Source organism: Schistocerca nitens, chromosome 7 (genome assembly GCF_023898315.1).
Source record: "Schistocerca nitens isolate TAMUIC-IGC-003100 chromosome 7, iqSchNite1.1, whole genome shotgun sequence".
Classification (NCBI taxonomy): domain Eukaryota; kingdom Metazoa; phylum Arthropoda; class Insecta; order Orthoptera; family Acrididae; genus Schistocerca; species Schistocerca nitens.
The window spans coordinates 276128672-276149604 of NC_064620.1; the positions used below are offsets into that span (position 1 = coordinate 276128672).

A 20933-nucleotide genomic window follows, 5' to 3' on the forward strand; every position below is an offset into this window, starting at 1 on the left:
CACTTTGGTAACATTAAAGGAAAAAAAAATACTTTCATACGGCAAATCCTACAAATTTGTGTGATACGTCGTTCAGGTCACATTTGTGTTTGCTTTATAATAACATGACCTTATACCAACAGCTGCAAACATTTGCTGCAAGACGTACTTTTTTGTACTTAATGAACATTGGTGAGTAACAGAGACAATAACTGCACTGAAGTCACCGTGATTTATGATGGTGTCCTGGATATTACACAAGCCGGAGCAGAGTCCTTAAGAGGACGTGTAATCAGCAAGGACGGCAGTGCGTGTCCTGCAACGTTCTCCCGTGCCGGCCACAACGTTAGTAGGGAGGCTCTGTGACTGGGTGTTCTGCTCCTCCGCTGGCTGTCCAGAGGACGTTGGTACACCTGGATGTGCTGCAGTACATCTCCCCAACGCATCCCACACACGTTCGATGGGATTTAAGTCAAGGAAGCGGTCAAACCAGTCCGTTGAATACTTTCTCGTTCCAAGAGCTCCCTCACTTTCGCTGTTTACTGATCACACATCCCATTAAGAGTCATGTCTCTCCTTTTCTAATGTCCAAGGAACCATCATGAATAGCGGTGATTCCAGAGTAACTATTTTCTTTGAATAAATGTTATTTCTGTACGTCTCATTGTGTATGTTTTTCATTTACCTTCTGGAGTATGCTTACCTTTTTTCTACGTATGGTCCAAGATTCATCGAGCTATGTTACTTAGCAGTGGCACATCATGCGAATGTTACTTTCGTCCTTAAGTTTAGCACAGAAGTGTATAAATCTCTCTGAAACTCGACCAGTAAATAATTATGTGCTTGCATTTTTGCATTTATTTCATTATGTTGCTTTATGTTTTACTGATAACTTTTTTATTGCTGTCTTAAGTTTGTATGTCTAATGCCATTGATTATGGTCAGTAGATGAATGTGTAACTAAGAAACTAACCATTCGTGATGTATGCTACAGGAATTTTCAAAGACTAATAACTTTAATCCAATTTTCTAAGCACTACTGCTGAATACTACTTTATTTCAGTGTGATGACATCATCGTATGGCATTATCAGCCGGGAGGTCCCATTCATGTTCGGTCACCAGGTGCGAGTCTTATTTCAGTCGGTGCCACATTGTGTGACTTGCGGCCGGTGATGAGGATCAAATGATAAGGACACGACAACCAGTCGACGAGCGGAGAAAATCTCCAACCCGGCCGGGAATCGAACCCGGACCCAATACCTGTGAGGCAAGCACGTTACCACCCAGGTAAGCAGTGTATGAAAATGGTTGAAAGGGCTCTGAGCACTGTGGGACTTAACATTTGTGGTCATCAGTCCCCTACAACTTAGAACTACTTGAACCTAACTGACCTAAGGACATCACACAACACCCAGTCATCACGAGGCAGAGAAAATCCCTGACCCCGCCGGGAATCGAACCCGGGAACCCGGGCGCGGGAAGCGAGAACGTTACCGCACGACCACGAGCTGCGGACTAAGCAATGTATAAATTACGCAGCTACCTTGAAGCTATGTGTCACACAGAGACAATTATTTTTGAGGTCACGGAAAGAAGATAAATTGAAGATGGAGTGGGGGAGAGGAAGAGGGAGAAGGAGAGAGAGAGAGAGAGAGAGAGAGAGAGAGAGAGAGAGAGAGGGAGGGAGACAGAGACTGAAATCTAATCGGGACAAACAGAGATAAATGTTAACAGAGGGTAAAAGACGAGCGTTTAGGGAGTACATTTGCTTCTTTTATGAAATTTTCTGTCATACAAGTTACGTATGTCTTTATTGCGCAGTAATCTCCCAGTTACATTATTTCCTTTATTTTCGAGAAATGTCTGTCTACACATCTTTCGTAGCCTTTTTTACACAACTCAACTTTCATAATCTTAGGAATAGTGGTACCATGACATTCTACTTAAACTGATACAAAGAACAAAAGAACACTTCTAAATCAGAATTGGTAAACACGTTACTGTATTTTATGTTATGTTCAAAATGGTTATTGTCATCTGTCTTGCAAATGATATCAGACATACAACGTTGCCGGCCGGAGTGGCCGTGCGGCTCTAGGCGCTACAGTCTGGAGCTGAGCGACCGCTCCGGTCGCAGGTTCGAATCCTGCCTCGGGCATGGATGTGTGTGATGTCCTTAGGTTAGGTTAGGTTTAATTAGTTCTAAGTTCTAGGCGACTGATGACCTCAGAAGTTAAGTCGCATAGTACTCAGAGCCATTTGAACATACAACGTTACGTCCTTCAGTTAAGCCTGTTGACTTGTTTGGTAGCTTTTTCGTTTCAAAAATGTACATATGATAAAACCAAATTCATGCTTAATCTTTGTGCCCCAGAGACTTATTTCCTATTAGTCCTTCCATTGCTATCTAAAGTATTCCTGACGACATTCGGATATGACGAAATTCTCTGTTCCTTTTTCGTTCCTCCCCTCTCCTGCTCTTCCCCACTACCTTCCCATTTCGTTTTTTATCTGTTGACTGTATCCGGCATATACTAAGAATCTAGCTAATATTGCATATCTTCATAGGCAATATCTGGTTGGTAACTCTCAGCTCAGTGGAAATGCTACCACACACAAATAGCAAAGTACAACAAGTAGACTAAGTGATATCTTTACGTGAACAAAATGAGCGTGCAGTATGCTTGGAGTTCAGTATGGTGATGTTAAGAAAGAAGTATCCAGTTAAACAGAATGTGTTTTTTGTTTGACGTTTATAGCTGCTTGTAATAATGGTGGTGCAGGTACATTAAGCATTTTAGCTTCGTATTTACAGTGACGGCGAGTAATTAAAATCTATTGTGGTGGAAGTAACGGTTATCAGAAACAGTGGGTCAAGTTCATCGGTGCACGCATTTATAGCGGCAGTCATGCACTGAAAACAGCGCAGTGTCGTCAGTGTCACGTAATTATCACCGTATATTCCGAAGTCGAGCAGCTAAATGTCACATCTGTCACACTTCAGTGAAATCACTACACAGATGTAAGCTGTACAGAAGACGTGAGCTTCGTAGCGTTTTAACTAAAATGCTGTCGGTATGGTACTATACTGTTCCTATCCTAAAATTCAGCGGCGTGCTACTTAGCAATGACTGATTTCTTTCTTACGCTTTAATGTTGTGTGTCGTGAGTAGCTACAGTCTGACGCGATGCTTCTCTCTGGGGTATTAAAAACATTATCAGACCCTTGGCTGCATACGGACGCATCGCTAGTATATACCGAAAAGCTGATCCACACGTAACAGAGAAAATTTCCTTTTCTGACGATGACCTTCACTTCAGGAAATGTTAGTCTCATTCAAAATGTAAGGCTTCGTGGTAGAGCTCATTTCAGTTTCATTCAAAAACGTCTATATCACATGAAGCACTCAGTCTTCAGGCCACAAGTGGCCCATTGGGACCATCCGACCGCCGTGTCATCCTCAATTGAGGATGCGGATACGCTACGGTCGCAGGTTCGAATCCTGCCTCGGGCATGGATGTGTGTGATGTCCTTAGGTTGGTTAGGTTTAAGTAGTTCTAAGTTCTAGGGGACTTATGACCACAGCAGTTGAGTCCCATAGTGCTCAGAGCCATTTGAACCAGGATGCGGATAGGAGGGGCGTGTGGTCAGTACACCACTCTCACGGTCGTTATGGTGGTTTTCCGTGACCGGAGCCGGTACGTTTCGGTCGAGTAGCTCCTCAATTGGCATCACGAGGCTGAGTGCATCCCGAAAAAGGGCAACAGCACATGGCGGCCTGGATGGTCACCCATCCAAGTACTGGCCACGCCCGACAGCGCTTAACTTTGGTGATTTCACGGGAACCGGTGGATCCACTGCGGCAAGGCTGTTACCATATCAGATGGATGACTCTTATTATAAGCCGACATCTATGACGATGAAGTTACCTGGCAGATTAAAGCAATGTGCCGGGCCGAGACTCGAACTGGGGACCTTTCCTTTTCGCACGCAAGTAATCTACCGACTGAGCTACCTCAGCAAAACTCACAAATACGGCTGACAGCTATGATTATAACCACCAGACTCGTAAAGATAAAGGTTTAACTAAATGACATATTTTATGAATACATGATTTGCCTAGCTGGTCAATGGATCCACCTTCTTCAGTACGCATCACATTAATTCGCAATTGCAAATAAAGACTACCATCAGCTGTAGAATGGAATGAGACAATGAAAATCTGTGCCGGATCAGGACTCGAATCGGACTTCCGGCTTATTGCGAGCGGTCGCCTTACCATTTGGCTAACCGTGCACGACTCACAGCTAGACCCAAACTTGCACATGTGGTCAACCACGCGTCTACGACCTGTACTCGTACATCAATTATGTATATTCCCGTACAGATCAGACGTTGTACTTGAAAGTCACTTTCCGGTATTGGCAGATAAATACGATATAGCAGTGCCTGTGTTATTCTGATTACGATGCAAAGTTCCTTTGGATATGCATGCATGTCCAAAGGAACAGGTATATCGACAACCACAGCCGTTACGAAACACATCAAATGGATTCTCAGCTGCATGTATGTCCAAAGGAACTTTGCACCGTAATCAGAATAACACAGGCACTGCTATATCGTATTCTTCAGTGTGGACGCATAAATGCGTCAGACCTCCTGTGGGAATCTCAGAGAGCGAGCATTGAGGAAATGGACACGGACAGCGGATAGATGGCGCTCGTTGGGAGTGAGGCGTGCCGAGATAGTCCTCGCAGTTACGATAACGCTGCGTCCCGGATGGCGACGTGGTTAACGCTCCTGCCTAGTAAGCCGTAGACCCCGCTTTCGAATCACGGTCCGGCACACATTTTCTTTCGCCGTCGCGTAATGTTCCGATACAGCTGACAGCAGTGATGTCATCACTTTCCTTTCCTTTTTTCCCCTCTCCACCTCCAATTTACATAAACGACATGTCATCTCTTCTTATCGCAAACGAGTGTCTCATTTTCTCAGAAGCTAAATTACAAGGAAAGATCTAACATGTATACACACGGAAATACAGAAACGTAAATTTGGATCATTGTGGACCATTCTGCCCTATGATCTGTCGACACTACACCATGTTTACCGTGTAGCCATAATTCTTCCGCCTTTATTCTCAAAAAAAAAAAAAAAAAAAAGCACCCGCCTGCCTGCGGGTTACGTCGCCTTGTATGGTCCCACTGCCCCTGTATCGTCGCCAATTTTTCGACGAATATGGTTTACACTAATACCTTTAACTGTTCGCACATCGAGCAATCTAAAAGTTTGTCAGGTGAACAGTGGACCTCCTTGACTAATCCTTCGCTCATTAAACGTTTAGGTTAATGACAAACATATCGAGCCAAAGAGAATGGCATGTTTCTCGATTTTAGACCTCTACCTCATTCGTAATGTTTCATAATTAACAAAGTCTCGTAATGCTAAATATCAATTATATTAACGTGGTTAAACTCCTTGACTGTGGACTGAATTACCTGAAGAAATACAACTAACCAGCACATTCTGTAATTCTTTAAGTAATCGGTTAATAAGCTCTGTAAATTTCTAGCCCCCCCCCCCCCATGAACCAAGGACCTTTCCATTGGTGGGGTGGTTCGCGTGCCTCAGCGATACACTTAGTCGTACGCAGGTGTAACCACATAGGAGTGCTATCTGTTGAGAGGACAGACAAACTTGTGGTTTCTGAAGAGCGGCAGCAGTCTTTTCAGTAGTTGCAAGAGCAACAGTCTGCGTAACTGACTGATTTGGCCTCGTAACATCAACCAACTGTGCTGGTACTGCGAACGGCTGGCAGTCAGGGGAATTACAGCCGTAATTTTTTCCCAGGGCATACAGTTTTACTGTATGGTTAAATGACGATGGCGTCCTCTTGGATAAAATATTCCAGACGTAGAATAGTTCCATATTAGAATATATGGGCGGCGACTACTCTGGAGGATGTTGTCATCAGGAGAAAAAAAAAAACGGACATTCTACGAATCGGAGTGTGTTTAATCTGGTAGACAGGTTAGTAAATTTAAGAAGGAAAATGGATAGGTTGAAGTCAGTGGGAACTAGTGAAGTTTGGTGGCAGCAGGAACAGAACTTCTTGACATGTGAATTTAGGGCTATAAATATAAGATCAGGCAGGGATAATACGGGAGTAGGTTTAATAATAAGAAAGCAGGAACGCGGAGAAGCTACTACGAACAGCATAGTTAATGCATTATGGCAGCCACCGCGGATAATGAACAGACTGAAGAAATGTATGCTCAGATAAAAGAAATTATTCAGATAGTTAAGAGAGATGAAAGTTTAATTGTGATGGGAGACTGGAATTGGATTATAGGATTAGGAAGAGAAGAGAAGTTAGTGGGTGAAAACGGCCTGTGCGAAGGAATGAAAGAGGAAACCGCCTGGCAGATTTTTGTACAGAGCATAATCGACCCTTCATATTTGGCATCCACGAAGTGCAACTCCTTGGCCTCGGTATAGACGATATCGAGTGTGCCAGTTGTCGGAATTTGGTGATAAATATTTTCCTTAGATTAAACATTGCATTATGCATATTTTTCAGAATACGTAAGACGACTCATTTGTTTAATTATTTTTATTTAATCTTAGTGTAATTCCACATGTGTCTTTTTCCAGTGTGGAATACTACAGCTACACGCCAAGTTTACGTCCGTTTATATTTCACGGATTCATACGAACCGAATATTTCATGCATGGTAGCATGTCAGCTGTCAATATAGTTCATGTGACAGTAGGAAGACGCACAAGAAGAAAGGCAATATCGTCATGATAAAAGCAGTTAAATAAATTGAGAGAAACGATTTTTGAAGAAACAACTCTTCTGTTTCGTCCTTTGTCTTTCTCGTGTAGACACCCCAAGAATAATAAAACAGCGATTAGGGCACGTATCCAGGCATAATAACAGTAATTTACTGTCTAGTGGTTTCCATAGTGCACAATAAGTAGATTTAGAATTAGATATATAAGTAAAATGCCCTCCATATGTGCGCTGTATGTCCAAAAAGATATTATTCCTGGCGTATAAGCAAACACAGTGCTGTTATTACTGTGGCAGCTTGAATTAACGAATGTAAACCACAGATGTGCATTTGACCAGTCAGTTGTGAACCGACAGTGGTAAGTAGTGGACACTGTAGTGTGCTAACGTTGTTGTGTTACATATTGCAATGCAATGGAGAAAACACCTCTAAATCAAATGCTGAAGACATTTAGTAGAACATTTTGAAGAAGACAAAATTGCGTGCAAAGTTTGTCCCGCACACTTTGGTTCCCCACCGCCCCTCTCCCTACCCTCTCCCCCCACCCCCCCCCCCAAGAAAAATAAAAAAACGCATGGCTGTCTGCCCCGAGTTGACTGAGATGCAAAGCATGTACAATTCTTTTCTGTAAAAGGTCACGACCGGTGACAAGACCTGCTGTTATCAGTACTAACCTAACACAGGAAGTCCATGTACAAAAAATCACGCGAAATGTCAACGCTTTGACGATCTAAACGACATTCAAGGCAAAGTTAGTGCGAGTAGAACAATATCGCAAAGAAGATTTCCGACAGTTTCATGTGGTTGTATGAACGCCCTGTGCGTTGTACCTCAGCGGGAGAACACTATGTAGAAATACCTGAATTGTTAAAACCGTCAGTTTCGGACTGACAAGTACGTATCAAATTGATGTGATGCTAACAGCCTCAAAATCGATGATTTACAATACAAAATTGAAATTTTGAGGCAAATTTACACTTAAAAATTGATCATGCGACTGTATTCCTGCAGTTTTAAGACGGAAAAATCAAATATCATTGTCAAATTGGCCTCGAAATTCACCCATTAGCCGTGGTTGGGAAAAGTGGTACCTGCATGATAAAGACCGTTATATTTTTCTGGTGGTGTAAGGTGACATATTGGGACTGTAATATTAGTTCTGTATCATGATTTGTCACTCGGCATCCGAAAGCACGTCAACACGTGCATCACATTGAATTTCACTCTTTCACTGTCATGAGGAGCCTCGGGAGGAAAGCTAAGTGGGAGAACGTGTTGATTTATTATCTAACGACTAACTTTCTGATCCACCGTCCATTCTGCAAACATTCCTGAGCGGTTGGGTGGATGAATCAGTCTCTATCTAAAGTTCCCTGGGGATCCAGATAATCAGAGTTGTGAAACTAGCGGCATATTCAGGGTGTGTCAGCAATGTTCCGTTCTTTCTCAAGCTCGCTGCCTGCAGCTGGTACGGAGTAAAGATAACAGTTACCTCTCCAGTCGACGAGGGCAGGCACAAGCAAATCTACGAACTGGTGGACGCTTTACTTTTCGTCAGCGTCTTATAAGTACAACATGATCTCTTCCTCGAGCTGACTGACATGGATTGCAGTTAGGCATGGAGTTGTTTCATTATGCACCAACTTTCGATCGGTTTTTGTTTAGAGCTAAAATCCAATAACTGTTTTATGGTCATATTTCTGATGTATTCAATCAGTTTTCAAGCATAGATTGCATTTTCATGAGGCAAGTTTTGTTGGTGAGATGTGCCCAAGTGTGCTTACAGATCAATGAGCATAATCTTTCGTTCAGTGAATTATTCCTAAACTAAGTAAGTGTTTGCTAACGAAACTTTTGAAGTACTTTCTTTCCAAACTCGTGTGATTTTAATATATTCTTTTGTGCTTTGGTCTTGCTCCTTTGTCAGTAGTGACGCTACGTGGCACTTTACTCAGAGTCCGTCCTGAGTTGTTTAAAGGAAAATATCATCGCCTTCAGCGGTCGCATTTAGCTACTTCACATCTGACTCTTTGGGGATCTTTTATCTGAGTTATGGGATTTATACTCCATGGTAAACATAGACCTGCCACGTGTCATTTATCCTGCATCCAGAGAGCGGTACTATGTTTCACATTGACGTATGTAAAACTACGAACCGATCGAGTACCGACATGGGTAACAAAATCTTCATCTGGAATTTATAGGATTTAAGGAGATTTTCATCAGTTCGGGATCTGACCAGCAACATTCAGGTGTTCACGTTGCTTTTGCTTCAGTAGCTTCCACCCTCCCTAACCACAGGGAACAAAAAAGCACTCTACATCCCTAGCAGCAGCCCACAAGTTCATGATATTTTTTTGTGTTTTGTTTGCGAATCCGCCCTTAGGATGTGCCTTCTGGCTTGACAGCAGTCGTGTGTCTTAAGAACATATAAATGGCCATCGTTTGTGATCATTGACGCACCAACTTTTGTTAATACCTCATATAGATCCAGAATTCGTGCCTTGCCGCAATGTAAAATGTTCCAACGACGTTATAAATGCTTCGACGAAGAAACGAAATTAATTACTTCAATGCATATTAAGTCAAGCCATGTACAGTCGTGGACAAAACGAGCGAGACCCCTCGCCTTTTCGTTATGCTGATCCGCACGGCTTTAAAGTCTGCTACACAGCATAACAGGCAAGGCGACGAAGTGCTACCAACATAATATGCACAGGCGTGAAATTGACAAACTATCTGAACTTTTTTAGACTGTTTTCCATAATTTGTAAGACTATATTAATGCTGATTAGTGTGTTAAATACAACACGTAAATATAAGACAGAACTGAAAGAAGAAACGCTAATTGGTATGAACTGGACAAATAAAAATGAATTTCAAGTTATCGAGATGACTTAACTGTTTCAGTAAGACAAAGAACCCCAGATCGTTACGAAGTAGCAAAATATTATCCGCATTCGGCCGCGAAACGGTCTGTGTCAACGTTCAGACCAGTCATACTGGATTACCGTTGCTGACCTACCATGAAAGTGTGCAAATTTAGCAATGCGTGAAGATTCATAACGAAATTCAGTTAAAAATCATTCAGTGCCACGCTTAAGTCAATTCCATTATTGACAGAAGCGGAAAAAGTAGGCAGTAACATGTATGAAATTCTACAGGAGTGTCATATTGACATCCACAGAGCGCCAGTACAGAATAAAGGTAGCGATAAAACGTATTGGGTGCGCGAGAATTTCTTAAAATTGCTTTACTGATATTCTACCTGCCTCCATAGAGATTAGAACCGAAAACAAACCAGACCTTCCTTTCACTATGCTAGCAGACAACCCAGGCAAACACCCCTCTATTATTACCCCAGACATGAACAAGCCGGCAATTTCGCAATGAAAATCTGCAGTTTCTGTTGCATAGAGCTTTCTGGACTCAAAAACATGAATTTTCTTCCTTTATGTCACCACTTATGTGACAATCATTCGGGATGATTATCGAAATAACAAATTACTGTTATTAGAGAGTAAATTTTGTAGGATAATTCTGCACCACCCCAGGAAATAAACGGCTACATAGCTGCAAAACGTATTCTACACTGTTTCGAATTCTCCACTACACTCGCAACAGTCAGAAAACGTTCATTAGCCGAAGTGTTTCTTAAGCTAGCTAGCAATGGGAATGTTCGTACTTCTAAAACGCGGTGGCCTTAATACTGGGATGTGAATTACCACGTGTATAGGCAAATGGATTCTATTTGCATTCCTGTAAACGTGATTTGGATCGAAAGCGTAGCTACGATTAATATGCTGATGTATCGACTGCAACTAGAACATTTCGAATAAAGAGTAGCGGGTGTTATTTATGCGGCCCTCATCTTCTGTAGCTGTCGTAGCTGTTTTCGTTGTTAGGATTTCGTCACCTAAACCGGTAAAAACGGAACCCTACTAGTCTCACTTTCTTGACCGTCTATCGGTCTGCCCAACCCTTAAAACCCGTTTACCTCCAGAACGGATGGACATAATAAGCGGAAATGTATCGCACTTCTTGCTGTAACCGGTCCCTTGGTGGTGTAAAAAAGTGAGCTTCTATGTCAACGCAATCTAAAGATACGACGGTTTATGTAAAGAAAATTTACGCGAAAGGTCAAAAAATGGTTTCAAGAACTATGCGACCTAACTGCTTAGGTCATCAGTCCCTAGACGAACTACTTAAACCTAGCTAGCCTAAGAGCATCACAGACATCTATGCCCGAGGTAGGATTCCAGCCTGCGACTGAAGCAGCCGTGCGGATCGTGACTGAAGCGCCTGGAACCGCTCGGCCACCGCACCCGGCGAAACCCTACTCACCTCATGTATAATGATAATATATACTGTCTAGTGAGGATAAACTGTATTCGCCAGCAACTCAGATCGTTTGATCACGGAACTTTTACGAAGCTCCATTCGAACTTTGTTCGAAGTCGTCTGCAATATCCATTTATAAACACCCTAGGAACGTCGTATGCGATATCCACTTCTGAAGACGCTGGCAGATACTGCAGTACTATAACAAGTAGGTGGGAATTTATTGTTATTGGTCCATGCATAACACTTTAATTCAATATCAATTTACGCGCCTAGGTGTTCGTATATGGCTGAAATTAATGAACAAAAAGTAAATAAACAGTAAACAACTTCGATGTTCAGATCAAGTGAAAGTCACATGTCGTAACTACAACATAATTTCGTTGTTACATCTACATGACTACATCAACAGGATTTCTTGGCAATCCGGACTTACGTGCCTGGCAGAAGGTTCGGATTATTTCTCTACTGTCCTACTCATTAACAGTGTGCGGGAAAAGGGACCACTTAAATCTTTTCTTGCGAGCCTTGAATTACATTATTACTATGGTTTCTTCCTGTGGAAGTTCCCTAGGAAATAATGTTTTGGCATTCAGAACAGATGGTGGTGATTGAAATTTCGTGAAAAGATTTCGTGGCAACGAAAAACGCATATGTTTTCATGAATGTTACCCCAACTCGATTATCAAATCTGGGATCCTCTCTCCCCTATTTCGTGACATTACAAAGCGTGCTACCGTTCCTTGGACGTTTTTGCGTGCACAGTCAATCACGTCTGTCAAGGATATTATAGCAGTGGACGGACAAACGTAGTGTAGGCAGTGTTTTCAGTTGGCCTGTTGCGTATTCTTGGTGTGCGGCCAATAAAGCGCAGTCATTCGTTTGCTTTCCCCACAAAAGTATGTTTTCGATCTTTCCAGTTTAAGTTTTACTGGGTACTGAGATGAACTGACAGTGCTTCGACTTGTGTTTTGTCATGTAACCGAAAGTTAATTATTGTTATTGGACGCTGCTTTCGTGTTTAATGTATTCCTCAGTCAACACAGTACACTCCTCGTACACCACACATAACTGTTTCAAAGTATTAAATTGTTACTGATCTTACCATGTTGCAGTGGTCATCTTAACTTGCCGTTTTGAAACAAAGGAAAATATTTTAGCGAAATGTAGCAACTAAGAAGCGGAGTATCCAAACAAACAAACATTTCCGGTTTAAGTAGTTGCAATAGGTCTACTACACAGTAACCTAAATTAGGAGCAAAGTCCATAAGTAGATCCTTATCAGGAAAACCAGCCCTCATAATGCAAAGTGCCACTACAACAAAGAAAGTTTCCAAACATGTCAATGAGTAGTCGAGGAAAGTGGACGCATTCTGTCTACTGAATCCCAACGCACGCAATTTACGAGGGGACACGCCAAGTGTCACACCCCGATCTTGCTGAAACTACGCTCATTGAAAGAGGGGACAAAATAAGCTTACACTCTACCGCTTCTGAGAAAACGACGGTCAAAGTGTTCAATGCGTTGTTGCTATAGTGTAGATACCTCTTAGCGGGTAAGGATTCAACTGGAGCGGTGGCTCTGCGGCTACCATAGCGACTTCGGAACTTAGCGCTGCGAGTTCGAAACCCGGTTTTTCCTTTTTCCCCCCTCACTCTCTGAATTATCTACGAATGTTTATTCCAATTTATGATGAAACACTGTTGTCGTTATTCGTCAGTTAATTTACTGTGTAAAGAAATAAGTTAAAAAGGGAACACACAGTGCGTAGTGGGGCAATCACTCTGTTGTATAAATAATTCAGAAGCCAAGATCACTTAAATACTGTCTATTGGATAACCGGTTTCAACACACTAAAGGTGCCATTATCGGATCTAAATGTAGATGAACATTGATAAACCATTTGGATATAACGATACATGAGGCAGACCAGATGATTTTAGATCAGCTTGTCTCATTCGTTTATTATTTTTTTAATTCATTAATTACACATAAAGTTAATTGTCGAGTAATGACAACATTATTTCAACATAAATTAGAAAAAAAACATTCGTAGATAATTCTGATAGAGAGGCAGGAAAATAAAATAATAAACAACCCAATATGGTCTCGAACACGGGAATCAATGTTAAGAAGGAACGACGGTAGCCACTGAGCCACCGCTTCAATTGCGTTCTCGGCTGCAGAAGGTATCTACACTAGAGCAACAGCGCGTTGATAACTTTGACCGTCGTTTTCTCGGAAACGGTCGAGTGTCTGCAGATAAGCCGAAACACATGTTCGCTTATTTTGTCCTCTCCTTCACTGAGCAAAGTTTCGGGACAATCAGCTTATGACACTTGGCGAGTTCCCCTCGCTCGTCGAGTCGCTTCTTACGCCCGGCGAGAATTATGTGTGCCTCCGAGTAAACTGCGCCACCTGGAAACACGGCGAGCGGGGATAAACACGTTTTCCTTCTTATAAGGCAACCTTCTACAGATAAAATTCATGAACTGTTCTTCAGGTTGCCTCAGATATTTCAGAAATGTTTCTTGCGTCAGGCCTGCCGCATATGCAAAACGTAATCATTTCATGTCATGTAATATTTATCAGGATAAGACATGACAAGAGTGGACCAGTCCCTTCTGAGAAAAATTAGAGATTCTAAGTTGTTCCACTATGTATCGACACGGGTACGGGCTTGCGATCTCTCTTTTATGCCATCGATTTCCGTGTTACACATACTTGGCCACTGCGTTGCGGCTGCCAGCTTGGAGGAGGCAGTCTGTTTCCTGCCAGCGCTGTTTCCGCAGCCAATATTAACCGCGACGAATCATTCAGTCAATGCTAAATGGCCCATCTGGCTGAGGCAGACAAGGGCGCTATAATAGAACTGCATGCAGAGGGATCTTCAAATGCCGACATAGCAAGAACTATGGGTCTTCACTAGTCGACGGTAGCCAGGTGGATCAGACGAAAGGAAGAGAGTGGTAACCTGAATGGGAGGCCTCATGGCCGTCGCCGCAAAACAACAGCAGCTCAGGATCAGCAGATACGCCGTTTCAGTGAGAACCACCCATTTGTCAACGCACGACAAATTCAGCAAACTTTGGGTTTCAATGTTAGCAGTAAGACCGTCACTCGTCGTGCAAGGGAAGGTGGACTGAGAGCAAGAAGCGCTTCTGTGAAGGAGACATTGACTGTTTCCCAAAGAGAAGCTTGCCTTGCTTTTGCTACTGAAAATGGCGACAAACCTCTCCAGTTTTGGAGGCGAGTGATTTTCACGCACCAAAAAGTTTTCTCTACAGCATCAACCGGAAAAGTACTTGTTTACCGGCCTAAATGTGCTAGGTATAATCGAAAATATATTTACAGTTGCCGAAGGAGTGGCAGGTTGTCGGTGCCGGCTGGTGTGGCCGTGCGGTTCGAGGCGCTTCAGTCTTGAACCGCGTGACCGCTACGGTCGCAGGTTCGAATCCTGCCTCGGGCATGGATGTGTGTGATGTCCTTAGGTTAGTTAGGTTTAAGTAGTTCTACGTTCTAGGGGACTGATGACCACAGACATTAAGTCCCACAGTGCTCAGAGCCATTTGTAGTCGGTAACGGTATGGGCGTGGATATCAGCCGAAGGGTGTGGGCTCCTGTGGGAAGTGGAAGGAAGATTCGATGCGCGCAATTACATATCAATTCTGGAGAACGTGATGTTGCCTGCTGTGGCAGCAAGATTTGGCGATGATCAGATCATGTTCCAACAAGATCGCTCGCCTATTCATAAGGCACCTGTGGTTAAGAGGCGGGTCGACGACCATAGTAATATTACTGTAATGGAATGGCCACCTAAAGGAGCTGACACGAATCCCATTGAGAATATCTGGGCAGAAATGGTCAGAGTAATACGAGAAAAGGGCAGTCACCGTCGACTCGCCGACAGCTTTCTGATGTGATTCATGACGCTTGGAATGAGTTACTTGAATCTCCTAGATAGGTGGCTCGAGTTGTGGGCTCAATGCCCAACAGACTTCGAGCTGTTGTGGAAGCCAAAGGAGGCTTCACCAATCAGCTGTTTCAAGCTTTGTTTCTTTCTTCTTCATCTTTTTTTTTTTTTTTTTTTACTTACAGACGTATATTTTATATAATTTCAAGGAAACGCAGTAAATGGAATGTGGACTGATTTTTGAGGCTTCATTTTGTGACGGCTAAACAGTACTGAATCATGGGACCCGCTATTTTTCCACATGTGGCTGAACATCAGAGGTGTAAAAAATTTTGAGGTGCCGAAGTTCTCTGGAAGAATAACGTCTTTTAGACAAGGAGATGATTTTTAGTTCATTTCATTTTAACCATTCACACTATGCTTTGACATTCTAATCTTTGATTTCATTTTATTATTAAGTATCTTTTCTCCAGTGAAAGTCAACGGTAGTAAGTTTCAAGATATGAAGAATAACTGGAAGTTTTTAATTTGTGGAAAGCATATTTAACAGTTAATATTTTCAACAAATCTGTAGTTATAGGACATATTAAGAAGCAAGTAAAAAATGGCATTGTGAAAAGATCAGGTTGGTCTCTAAAGGGTAACGACGGTAAAATAGCAAATATGAAACTATGGGTAACAACTATTGTTGATGATGAGGAGCCATAATCGATATGTCACTTTTCCGTAATTGTATTTCTGAAGTTTATCGTCAGTCCTAGGACTGACACCGATACTCTGTTTTACGTAAAGAATACAACCTTCAAAATTTATTTAGCAGCGCAGAATATTAAATCACAGTTTATAGATCAGGAACCTAATCCAACTGCCTTTAATTTTATTTTCACGGATGACATTGAGACAGTAAATAACAAGAGAAATAACAAAACTCTCAGAATCAATATAGAGAATTCAAGTATCATGTGGATTCAAAAGTTTGCTATAATAGCGAATAATTGCTTTTTACAGACTCCTTCATGCCTACGTTTTCTGTCAGACAGACAATGTTTGAAACTAGGACTAACAAGGTAAACAATTTTTCCACAAATTGTCAAATTGGAAGTCGGAGAGCCAGTTACATAAATTACGATGACAACAAACGTTTTTCAAGTAAACTGATCACAGGAGGCATCCAACGCAAAAAATGGTTCAAATGGCTCTGAGCACTATGGGACTCAACATCTTAGGTCATAAGTCCCCTAGAACTTAGAACTACTTAAACCTAACTAACCTAAGGACATCACACACACCCATGCCCGAGGCAGGATTCGAACTTGCGACCGTAGCAGTCCCGCAGTTCCGGACTGCAGCGCCAGAACCGCTAGACCACCGCGGCCGGCATCCAACGCATTTATTGTGTGTTACATGCACAGTATGTAAACTGGCAACGCCACCAACACACAATACCACTAACAGGGGAACATCCCCATCGCACCGCCCTCAGATTTAGTTATAAGTTGATACAGTGATTAGGCCTTGAAAAACAGAACACAGATCAATCGAGAAAACAGGAAGAAGTTGTGTGGAACTATGAAAAAAATAAGCAAAATATACAAACTGAGTAGTCCATGCGCAAGATAGGCAACATCAAGGATAGGGTGAGCTCAATAGCGCCGTGATCCCGTGGTTAGCGTGAACAGCTGTGGAACGAGAGGTCCTTCATTCTAATCTTCCCTCGAGTGAAAAGTTTAATTTTTATTTTCAGACAATTATTATCTGTCCGTCCGTCCGTCCGATGCGAGGTAACTGCGCCGTAGTATGATGACGCTACACCTAAACAAACATCGAAAGACATGACGTCAGTCGAGTACAGCGCACGGAAGAGAGAGTATTCCTGCTAACGAGGCTCCCTGGCTGGCAGTTGACTGTTCGCTACTTTGGACCGAGCGAGGTGGCGCAGTGGTTAGACACTGGACTCGCATTCGGGAGGACGACGGTTCAATCCCGCGTCCGGCCATCCTGATTTAGGTCTTCCGTGATTTCCCTAAATCACTCCAGGCAAATGCCGGGATGGTTCCTCTGAAAGGGCACGGCCGCCTTCCTTCCCTAATCCGATGAGACCGATGACCACGCTGTCTGGTCTCCTTCCCCAAAACCAACCAACCAACCAACCGTCCGTCCGTCCGATGCGAGGTAACCGCGCCGTAGTATGATGACGCTACACCTAAACAAACATCGAAAGACATGACGTCAGTCGACTATAGCGCACGGAGGAGAGAGTATTCCTGCTAACGAGGCTCCCTGGCTGGCAGTTCACTGTTCGCTACTTTGGACGAGAGTGTATTAAATACGTGAGATGCATTGCGTGGGCAATATGAATCCAGCAAAAATAGCTCGTGACTTCAATAACAATGTCAATGAATATCTTCCGAACTGTAAGGCATCGGAAAGTTCCTTAAGGGATCGAACGATTGTCGAACATTTGTATGATTATTTCCTACATTTGTTGATAAACAGTACGTGTGGTGATGATTGTCTGAAAATAAAAAAATCAAACAACTCACCCGCGGGAAGACTTGAACCAACGACCTCTCGTTCTGCAGCTCCACACGCTAACCACGCGACCACTGCGCTCCCCAGCTCAAGCTATCCTTGATGTTGCTTATCATGCGCATGGACTACTCAGTTTGTTTAGTTTGATTATTTTTTTCATAGGTCCACACAACTTCTTCCTGTTTTCTCGAATGACCTGTGTTCAGTTTTCAAGGCCTATCCACTGTGACAACTTATAACTAAATCTGAGGAGGGTGCGATGGGAAGGTTCCCTTGTTAGCTATGAAACAACTGTAGCAAAACGGAGCATCCTCGTTATCCATGTGATGGATAAGACGACTAATTCGCAACATAAATGTCAATGTAAGCATCAGTTTCTGTTGGAACGTGCTTCCCGGACCAAATAACATACATTTCCTACGTCTTCAATGCGAATCATGTAGCAAATGTAATTTAAAGGACATAACAATATCGAGTGAATTTACTAACATAATTATGAACCACTTGAATTTGCATTCAACAGGCAATGTTCGGAAGTCTGGTGCAGGAGTACTGCGTGCTCTAATTCGAAACAACAAAAATCAACGGAGTGACTATTATTGAACGTCATCAGGTCACTCATCGAGCATTCCTATGCAGTACTGTTACTGGTGTGTTATGATGCCTTTATCGTTAACTTCCTAAGAAGAAATGAAAGGCTGAGCCCCACCAAAAGACGTAAACTCGAGGAGAGAGTTGTGTGAACATAATACACTCCTGGAAATGGAAAAAAGAACACATTGACACCGGTGTGTCAGACCCACCATACTTGCTCCGGACACTGCGAGAGGGCTGTACAAGCAATGATCACACGCACGGCACAGCGGACACACCAGGAACCGCGGTGTTGGCCGTCGAATGGCGCTAGCTGCGCAGCATTTGTGCACCGCCGCCGTCAGTGTCAGCCAGTTTGCCGTGGCATACGGAGCTCCATCGCAGTCTTTAACACTGGTAGCATGCCGCGACAGCGTGGACGTGAACCGTATGTGCAGTTGACGGACTTTGAGCGAGGGCGTATAGTGGGCATGCGGGAGGCCGGGTGGACGTACCGCCGAATTGCTCAACACGTGGAGCGTGAGGTCTCCACAGTACATCGATGTTGTCGCCAGTGGTCGGCGGAAGGTGCACGTGCCCGTCGACCTGGGACCGGACCGCAGCGACGCACGGATGCACGCCGAGACCGTAGGATCCTACGCAGTGCCGTAGGGGACCGCACCGCCACTTCCCAGCAAATTAGGGACACTGTTGCTCCTGGGGTATCGGCGAGGACCATTCGCAACCGTCTCCATGAAGCTGGGCTACGGTCCCGCACACCGTTAGGCCGTCTTCCGCTCACGCCACAACATCGTGCAGCCCGCCTCCAGTGGTGTCGCGACAGGCGTGAATGGAGGGACGAATGGAGACGTGTCGTCTTCAGCGATGAGAGTCGCTTCTGCCTTGGTGCCAATGATGGTCGTATGCGTGTTTGGCGCCGTGCAGGTGAGCGCCACAATCAGGACTGCATACGACCGAGGCACACAGGGCCAACACCCGGCATCATGGTGTGGGGAGCGATCTCCTACACTGGCCGTACACCACTGGTGATCGTCGAGGGGACACTGAATAGTGCACGGTACATCCAAACCGTCATAGAACCCATCGTTCTACCATTCCTAGACCGGCAAGGGAACTTGCTGTTCCAACAGGACAATGCACGTCCGCATGTATCCCGTGCCACCCAACGTGCTCTAGAAGGTGTAAGTCAACTACCCTGGCCAGCAAGATCTCCGGATCTGTCCCCCATTGAGCATGTTTGGGACTGGATGAAGCGTCGTCTCACGCGGTCTGCACGTCCAGCACGAACGCTGGTCCAACTGAGGAGCCAGGTGGAAATGGCATGGCAAGCCGTTCCACAGGACTACATCCAGCATCTCTACGATCGTCTCCATGGGAGAATAGCAGCCTGCATTGCTGCGAAAGGTGGATATACACTGTACTAGTGCCGACATTGTGCATGCTCTGTTGCCTGTGTCTATGTGCCTGTGGTTCTGTCAGTGTGATCATGTGATGTATCTGACCCCAGGAATGTGTCAATAAAGTTTCCCCTTCCTGGGACAATGAATTCACGGTGTTCTTATTTCAATTTCCAGGAGTGTATTTTTCATCTGATAAATCCAAAAGTGTGTTTTGGGCTACGAATTCTGTCCCCAGGGTGTGTGCAACACAGTTGGAATTTGTTGCCAACAAATGAGACACCTTTCGGCCACAGTGTAAGAAAATCGAGCAACAAAACTACATCACCTGTGCTACTGCATGATAACGCACTATGTTGATTTGAGAAACAAAACTATCCAGGAGATTGATAGGAAAGTCGTCTCTCAGGCACTTGTATTGATAGGGAAGTCCTCTCTCAAGCACTTGTCCCTCACGTCATATATTTGTAAAATTTTACCTTTCCCACTCTTGATCGATCAACCATCAAGGCAATTCATTTCTAGACGAAAATACTGTTTAAACTACTCTGGTTTAACGACATCATTAGAACCAGTAGGTTTCTACAGGCGTAGAATTTGTAAACAACTTTAGCATTGTCATATCGTTTTAGATATCGTGAAAGAAAATTCTACTGCTAATTAATTTCTCCTTGATAATTACTGTTGCGTTTAGTAAAATAATGGCAAATGCAATTAAAATATTCACTGTACTAATACAAATTAAATTCAGCTTACTACAGAAACATCACGACGGCAGTCTATCTTAAATAAAGCATTAAGTTTCTGTGAGACGATTGAGCCTATTTTAACAAGAATTAGTAGGATATTACAGACTTTACACTTCGAAAAGATCTGTATTTATTTCATTTCCTGTACCATTCGTAAGTGTTATCAAAATGTGACATTTCATAGATAAAATTATGTATTCACAACAACAACAAAAATGTCGGCAGAAAACAAAAGTGGCATTATGAATCTGGCAGTACCGTAAGGTTTTCACTCTGACACTAAGAGTTACTGAAAGTAGCAAGACGAATTTTGCTCGAGCGTTGTCTTACGATTCCCTTATTAAGTTTTTATCTGCCTGCTTGTAGCTGTGCTACAAAAGAATTAAAAATCTGGCTTTCAGCAAGTCTCGAAAGGCGAACAAAAGCAGCTTGCACCTGGTTACTAAGCATGTTACCTGGGAACTGGTTTTTTCTTAAAGTGGGAAGACATCCTTTTGTGGTTCAATTGGCAAATGTCAGTCAGACGTGTGACGTTAGTCTAAGCGTTTCGGTGTGTTGAATTTGTACCAATGATTTTTCTACACGTTTTTTCCGTCCCAAATAGAGTTGAAGTCTCCCATTAGTATT

General features: G+C 43.3%; 1 pseudogene; it reads right to left on the minus strand.

Moving 5' to 3' along the window:
* Window positions 1-3740: 3740 nt before the first annotated feature.
* LOC126196049 (5S ribosomal RNA) lies at window positions 3741-3858 on the minus strand (annotated as a pseudogene).
* Window positions 3859-20933: the final 17075 nt, after the last annotated feature.